The following is an 8,162-nucleotide window of genomic DNA, read 5'->3' as shown; positions in this document are numbered from 1 at the left end:
CATAACAGTCCTGTAAATATAAACGTATGGAAACACATACATAAATAAACACATATTGACACCATCATTGTGGGAAGTTTCTCTCTTCTCTCTAATATGCACAGGGTTTTTCTCATCCATGAGAACAAAGGCTTAACACAAGGGAAAAAAAAGTCCTTTGAAAAACATTTTAGATGACTGCTGACAAGTCACTCACACCCAATAAAAAGAGATACGAAGTGCAGCAAGACAAACAGCTATCCAGCTTATACCTCCAGCAGCAGAATAAAGATGGCCAAGTGCTTCATAGAGGATGGGGACAAAAACTAGTCCCTATAAAATCGCTGAGTGCCATTTAACTTTAATGACCTATACCAAACGATGAAAAAGACTTCAGATAAGCTTGTCCTTGTTGCAAGTGTCTGTATTTTATGATTCGGTCACAGGGAAAAAACACACTGCTTTTTTACATTTAGCTCAAAAACTGTTACAGTGACAAAGGTCCAATGAAAGGGGGAGTTTCAGGAATACACAACATATCACAAATGAAGCCAGAAAGTCAAAGATGTGAAACTTGCATGAAAACACAATAATGTAATACATGGGTTCAAGAGTACTAGAGTCTTATTGTTCATTAGTGATGAAGACTTACAAGTCTCAGGTTTATAAATTCTGTTAATTTCCAATTGGTTCCATTTCCTCCTGCCTGAGGTCTTTGTGTGAGAGACCAATGAGAGCCAGCCATCTCTGATCTACGTCTGTTATTAGAAAATCATATAAAAGGCAGCAGGGAAAGTCCAAATGCATCACTTCAACATTCTGTACACATGGCAAAGCCATTTCTTCCCTGAGTCACAACTAAAACACAGACTATAAGTTCTGGCTTATTGATGATTTGGTTGTAGGGAGAAGATGACAAGTGATTTCGGATGTTCCATCATGGGAGGTCTAAGCAACAACTTCAACTGCCAGAATAACCAGGTCCCATGTCTGCCCTGTCACATGTTCAGGGATCAGAGGAACTGGAGTAGCTTGAGTGTGTATGTGAGTGTAAGTAAAACTATGGGTTTGACCAGATCTTGAACCAAGCAGCACATGATGCCTACGTACCGCCAGCCAAGCAGCTTCTAAAATCCAACTGAAATCAGCAATTGACCCTGACACTAATATCATCAAGCTGCGCTCCAAATTAAATGGTCACAGTGCAAACATGGCACCCACTTCAAAGAGTCCAGGGACTTACCTCTGAAAAACAAAGGGCATGACACTATTAAAATACAAGCACTAGGGAACTAGTGAGACACCAGAGATTATGAGGTGGAGCAGAGAGAAAGAGGCCAGACAACCAGGAGCAGTTTTATAGAAGCTGTAACCCCGAGAGTCTGCTTCTTAGACAAGTTCAGTACAGTTGCATGCTAAAAAGAAAAACAGATTATGTTGCTTTAGCTTGATTATTATAATATTTAATTCATCCAGGGATTACAAAAAAACATTCCTATTCATTTTTAGCTATCACACCACCACAGAAAACTTTAATTGAGCCTTTATAGGAGCAGTGTGCTGTAAATGGTGGTCAGACTCATGGTGTGATACACTGTTACTCATTCCATCATCGCACTATATGAATGTAAATACTTAAACAGTGAGCAAGCATGAGGGAGCTAACACCATTCTCATTACACATTGTGCACATCTGAACAAGCATACAGCATGTCACAACTACAATGGGTTTACAAAGGTCATACATTTTAAAAACCAGTCACCACATATGGTCCCAACAATCTGGAGCTGTAGCCGTAAGCTGACAGCTTTTCCAGCCAACTCCGGTTAGCTTAAATAGCTAGCTAGCTACAGCTGATAAAATCTGCGAGCAAAAGTTGTCATTTCAGCCAAGAAAAGCGATGGTTATCAGATAGAAATGAGAGTCCTACTTTTGTCTTACTGTGTGAAATCCAGGACCCACTGTTGGAAAAAGTAGCATGAATTTAGATACTAAATCTGCCACTGTTATCACCGTAAACTGCATATAGTATGTGTAATGCGAGAACAGAAGTAACAACTATTCTGACTATACTGATCTAGTTGCTAAATGCTCCACTAGTAACTAACTCTGTCTGTCTGTTATTTGGTGCTGGACAGTTACTGAGCCTCTGTTTTTTAGAGCTTTCTTGCTGAAAACAATTGCTAGAAACAACACTAATGAGAGCTGTAAGAGTGAACAAAAACACAAAGGTTGAAGACTGTAAACTTGTCACTACGAGCAACACCGTTAACTTTACACAAAGGCATTTTATCCATTTTTCATCTAAGAATATCAATTAGTGAAGTTACAAAGGTTTAGAAACCTCGATCTTTAAATCAAACTGAAGAAAGTGAGATCTCAACCATGTATATAATCCAAATACTCAATTAGATCTTCAGAACAACTCCATCATAATATGTGCTAAAGTATTCTTCTGCAATGTACGGGAAATCAGCCAGGAACAATAATACAGTGGAGGCCTGAGGAGGGGAGCTGAGAAAGAACTCTCCATACTGTGACGTACTGCGGCCACTTAGGGCTCAACATTGGCCAGGAGGAGTGAAAATGACCAATCAGTGATTAGAAATGAAGCCATGTGGAGAATGAGGAAGGGGGAGGGGGCTGACACTGTACCCAGCTAATAAGAAAGGAGCCTCAGCCTCCACCATTTTGACTACAGAAGAAACAAGGAGGCCTTGAAAAGACGGCGAGAATAATGTGGTGGTGTTTTGCATTAGCCAGACCCCACTTCCTTCTGTCAATTACACAAGAAAATGTTTTGCCAGGGAGAGAAAAGGCCAGACTCCCGCCACTGTAAATTTGACACCCCCTCACTCCTTCAAGCATGACACCAACAGCAGCTACACTTCAAATGAGTGAAATCGAAGCAGTTTACTCACTCCACCACTTTAAAGATGAACCAATTTTTCAGCTTGACAATCACAGAGGTGTCTGAGACATGCAGCCTAAAGCACTGATAATACACAAGAAGGTGAAAATGGAGGGAAAATCCAGCAACTGAATTCACAATAAAATGTATCAGCAACAAAACAGTTTATGTATCAATTGTCTGAATCTTTCATTCAGACATATGGAAGACATGTTTTCAGCAATTCAAAATGCAGATTCACAGTTTGGAAATATTCTGATCCCCGTGCCCTAAAGCAGGAAAATGACCTGGTTTTAAACAATGGATGATATAAAAACAACAACATAGTCTGCACAGTAACACTGAATGGTGAAATAAAGCAATTCTACACATGGTTTCATTAACAGGAACATAATATGAAATATCAAATTAAATTCAAGGCAAAACGTCCGGAAGTCTTTGTGCCATATGAACTACTTTTACATATTTATGTTTCAGTAACATATTGCTGAAATTAAACTTTTATTTTCTACAACCTTTCACCTAAATATTACATTTAAAATTACAAAATTACATTCTGAAAGCCATATATGTCAAAAATGTAAAATTTTCATGAGCTAAAAAGACACCGCTGCTTGCTTTGTGACAATGCATTTTTCGGATAATTCAGTGGTTTTTTAAATAGTTTATTTAGCTTAAGAATTATGATAATTTTCTCAGTTCATAAAGGAGCAGCAGAAAGGAGGATACAAAAACTTTTTTTTTAAAATTAAATTCAAAATCACTAAATTTGGACATGTATGGTTTTAACTGGACAGTGAGGTTTTGTACGTTTTGGTTTAAATAACATATTTCTGTATTTCTATCTTTTACAGTCTCAAAATAACAAAAAAGGAAAAGGACCCTAAACAAAAGTTTGGGCACACAGCATGGTCAGTACGTAGCTGCTACAAAAGGCACGTACAAGCTGTGATAGTTGCCAAAGGGTGGTTACTAAGAGTCTTTCAGTTCTTGTTTGAGGGATTTTTGCGCATTCTTCCTTGCAAAATGTTTCTAATTCTGTGAGATTCTTGGACCGCCTCACATGCACTGATCTTTTGAGGTCTATCCACCGATTTTTGATGATGTTTAGGTTGGGGGACTGTGACAGCCAAGGCAAAACCTTGAGCTGGCGCCTCTTGAGGTAGTCCATTGTGAATTTTGAGGTATGTTTAGGATCATTATCCTGTTGCAGAAGACTCTTTTCATCTTTAGCTTTTTTACAGATGGTGTGATGATTGCTTCTGGAATTTGCTGGTATTTAATTGAATCTATTCTTCCCTCTACCAGTAAAATATTCCGCATGCACTGGCTGCAACACAAGCCAAAAGAATGATTGATCCACCCCAGTGCTTTACAGTGAGACAGGTGCTCTTTTCATGAAATTCTGCACCCTTTTTTTCCTCCAAACATACCTTTGTTCTTTGTGGCCAACAAGTTATATTTTAACATCATCAGTCAACAGGACTTGTTTCCAAATGCATCAGGCTTGTTTAGATGCTCCTTAGCAAACATCTGACACTGAATTTTGTGATGAGGACACAGGAAAGCTTTTCATCTGATGACTTCCATGAAGGCCATATTTGTGCAGGTGTTGCTGCACAGTAGAACAGTGCACCACCGCTCCAGAGTCTGCTAAATCTTTCCTGAAGGTCTTTTGCAGTCAAACAGGGTTTTGATTTGCCTTTCTAGCAATCCTACGAGCAGGTCTCTGTGAAATTTTGACCTAAACTTGACCTCCACTGTTTGTGTTAACTGCCATTTCTTAATTATATTACGAACTGAGGAAACAGCTATCTGAAAACACATTGCTATCTTCTTATAGCCTTCTCCTGGTTTGTGGGCATCAATTTTTTTTAATTTTCAGAGTACTAGGCAGCTGCTTGGAGGAGCTCATGACTGCTGATTGTTGAAACAAAGTTTGGGGAATCAGTGTATTTCTAAAGCTTTGAAATTTGCATCACTTGGCCTTTTCCCAATGATGACTGTGAACAAGCCATGGCCCTAACAAGCTAATTAAGGTCTGAGACCTTAGTAAAAGTCATCTGAGAGCTCAAATCTCTTGCGGTGCCCAAACTTTTCTCTGGTGCTCCTTTCCTTTTTTTAACTCTAAAATTGTACGAAACAAAAATAATACACTAATCTAACTTAGAAAGGTTGATAAAAATGTTTCACCTTTAACTTGATGTATATGTATAACCCATTAAGTACATTAAAAACTCAATGGAAGTGATGGAACGTTATATGAAAATATAGTTGGAGCATAAAATAAGGGATCTTAAAAGAATTCTGAGAACTAGAGTTGAGTCCTTTGACTACTGGGGTTTGTCTCCCTTCCAGTGAACACCAAATGGAAGTCATATTTCCCAGTCTAACACTGGTGTCAGACTGCCTGCAGCTAAAACCTCCTCCTGCTCTTACCACGTGATGGTGGGAGTGTGTGGAGGTTCAATTCCCTTCCAGAACCTCTGCTCAATTCTGCTGCTATAAAAAAATCTAACTTTGTGATTTCAGCAGATGCGTGTAGAGGTGCTGCATTGGGCTGACACAGTCAGGACTGACATTCCCCTAGTGGAGAGGAGACTGAAGGAGCACAGAGGTCAGGCCAAGCTGAGAGCAAAGCAGGAGGTAAGAACGGACAGAGACACTGATTCAAAGCAACACAGTATTGTCTTAAGTAATTCTTTTTTTTAAACAAATTAAAATGGTTATTTTTTTCTGTGGAGTCTGGTGCATCGCATCAAAGCAAAATCTGTTCAAATGAAGAATAAAAATATTTGATTTGAGATTGCCTTTTTATGATTCAAAGGTTGTTTGGTTAGTGCGGGCAAACAGTCGCATCTCTGCAGGTTTTCAACCTAAATTCAACTGTAATAAATTTCACCCGGTTTGGCTCACATTAGGTGTAACATGCAATTACATACATGTCAATATACTAATAATACTTGTAATATATTGCAGCTATCTCAAATGTGACTAGAGCTGGGCATTATAAGGCCCCTAACTCTCCCTAATGTACAATCTGCTGAATCTGCTAGACTTAACAGACTCTAAATGAGTTCAGGCTGTAGCATCATCGTGTTGTGGCTAATTGGACTGAAGGAATAAAGGCCTTTACTAAGATAAATGCAGTCACATCCCAATGAAGGTTTTTGCAGAGTGTCGGTGGTGTGCATAGACACCAGTGCACTCATCTAAACACTCATCAGGCGTTATAATAGTTCAGCCAATAGTTCAATTAACGAGCAAATTAAATGAGTAACGTGATAAATGTTAAATAATGAAATAAAAATGACCGATTTATCGACTTGGATGGGTGTAAATAAAGAGGATGTGATGTCTAGAGTGTAAATGAGGCAGGGCGAGAATGTGTGTGTAAATAATTTTGGTTGGAGAATGACGCACGCGGCAGCAGCTCAACTCCACTTCCCAGCAGTTTTGAGAAAGTCGTAGTTGAGCGTCTGTCAAGCAGCACTTGCAGGCTGCCTGGAAGGGCGGCGGAGCGGAGCCGCAAACACACACACACACGGCCGACTGGCACAACTGAAAGCGCAAATTTCACCTGCAAACTCAGCGCGGCCTCAGCGCCAGCCGTCCCCCACCGGGAGGCTGCATGTCTGCAAAGTGTTGTTATTATTATGCGCGCACACACACACACACACACACACACACACACACAAACGCAACGTACCCTAACCGGAGCTGTAAAGACACTACTTCCAAGTTACATTGAGGCCGTTATGGTGAAGGGTCATTTGAAGACATGAAGTGATCCAAAAGAAAGCTTAAATTGTGTAAAGGAACGTTTTGCAATTTTTTTTTAACAAACCCATTTGGCAGGGGTTTGAATTTCTGTTATTCAGTATTCGGACTATTCTTTGAGTTGTGATGATCCTCTCCAGCTACCTGTAGTTAGATTTATTTAATCTTCGGACAAAAGGTCCTCTTTTACCCTGCAGTGCAGTTATACAAGTTTCCCTGTAAGAGGATCGAAGTAAAACCATAACGACTCAAAGACGCATGACGGAGCAAAAATAAATATTCTAACAAATAATCCAGAATCGTTAATATGACGGTGGTTTGGAGCAGTTCGTATATTGTCATTAACATGTTAATTTGGGGCCAGATAAACACACTATGATCAACTGTGAAGGAAGAAAAAGTTCCATAAAACTTTCTGCATTGTAATAAACCGGGGCCCTGATACTGTATACACGAAGACCAATGTTTCTGACACTAGGAAACCCTTGTGTAAATAGCAGGGTATATGGCATAGTAGACCTACATCATTACGCAGTTTTTAAAGTAGACCAATTGTCCCTTTTTAAAGTAGCCATAGATTACCTTTTTTTTTTTTTTTTTTACTACTGTCTTTTTTTCTTTTACTACTATTTTGTACATTGACAGAGATTATTTTACATGTTAATTTATACTGCTGAGGTAGCCTATATTTATTTAAACGGATTATATGGTGTTCTTGAGGTATAGAATATTAGTGTATATTTAATTAAATTTGAAATTCGATTTAACAGAGATGTAAAATGTAAGTCAGCTGCAGAGTGTTTCTCTTGGCGCACCAGGATGTTTGGGGGGCTATACTATTCTTGGAAAGAATAGCCTGATCCTTGAGGTGGATTATTGCTGAAAGGTAATCATCATTCCCTTAGGCAAATGAAGACTTGGGTTAACCTTCTTCAGGGAAATAGGGTATTTATTGAGGTAAAATGTTACATAGCTTATAGGCGATAATGATTAGCTGAATAAACATTTTACGTTTGTGATAAACCGGGGGTTTTGCACTGTGGCCACATCTATCCTACTTGTATACAGCGAACAATGTGTCTTCATGCATTCAGGTAAATGAAAGGCTCACTGAGGTGTAGTCCAGCCCGCTGACCTAAAGTAATGATCAACGCCCTAATATTGAATGGTCCATGAAGGTAAGTACTAGGCCTGTACAGCGGCCGTGGCTCAAAGGAGGCACAGTCCGCCTGGCAGGCACCTCTCCCCCGCCGCAGCGTCTGGGCCAGCGCGGTGAGGGAAGCTAAGGGACGGACGAATCACTCTCTCCCCGCTGCCTTCACATATCAAGGGGGGGCTGACAAACTGTGTGTAGCCTATTCTACGTGTAGCAGAGAGTGTGTGTGTGTGTGTGTGTGTGTGTGTGTGTGTGTGTGTGTGTGTGTGTGTGTGTGTGTGTGTGTGTGTGTGTGTGTGTGTGTGAAAGAGAAAGAGAGGGAAAGAGAGAGAGCG

Source organism: Xiphias gladius, chromosome 7 (assembly GCF_016859285.1).
Source record: "Xiphias gladius isolate SHS-SW01 ecotype Sanya breed wild chromosome 7, ASM1685928v1, whole genome shotgun sequence".
In the NCBI taxonomy this organism is placed as follows: Eukaryota; Metazoa; Chordata; class Actinopteri; order Istiophoriformes; family Xiphiidae; genus Xiphias; species Xiphias gladius.
Note: the sequence above shows the minus strand (reverse complement) of the source record.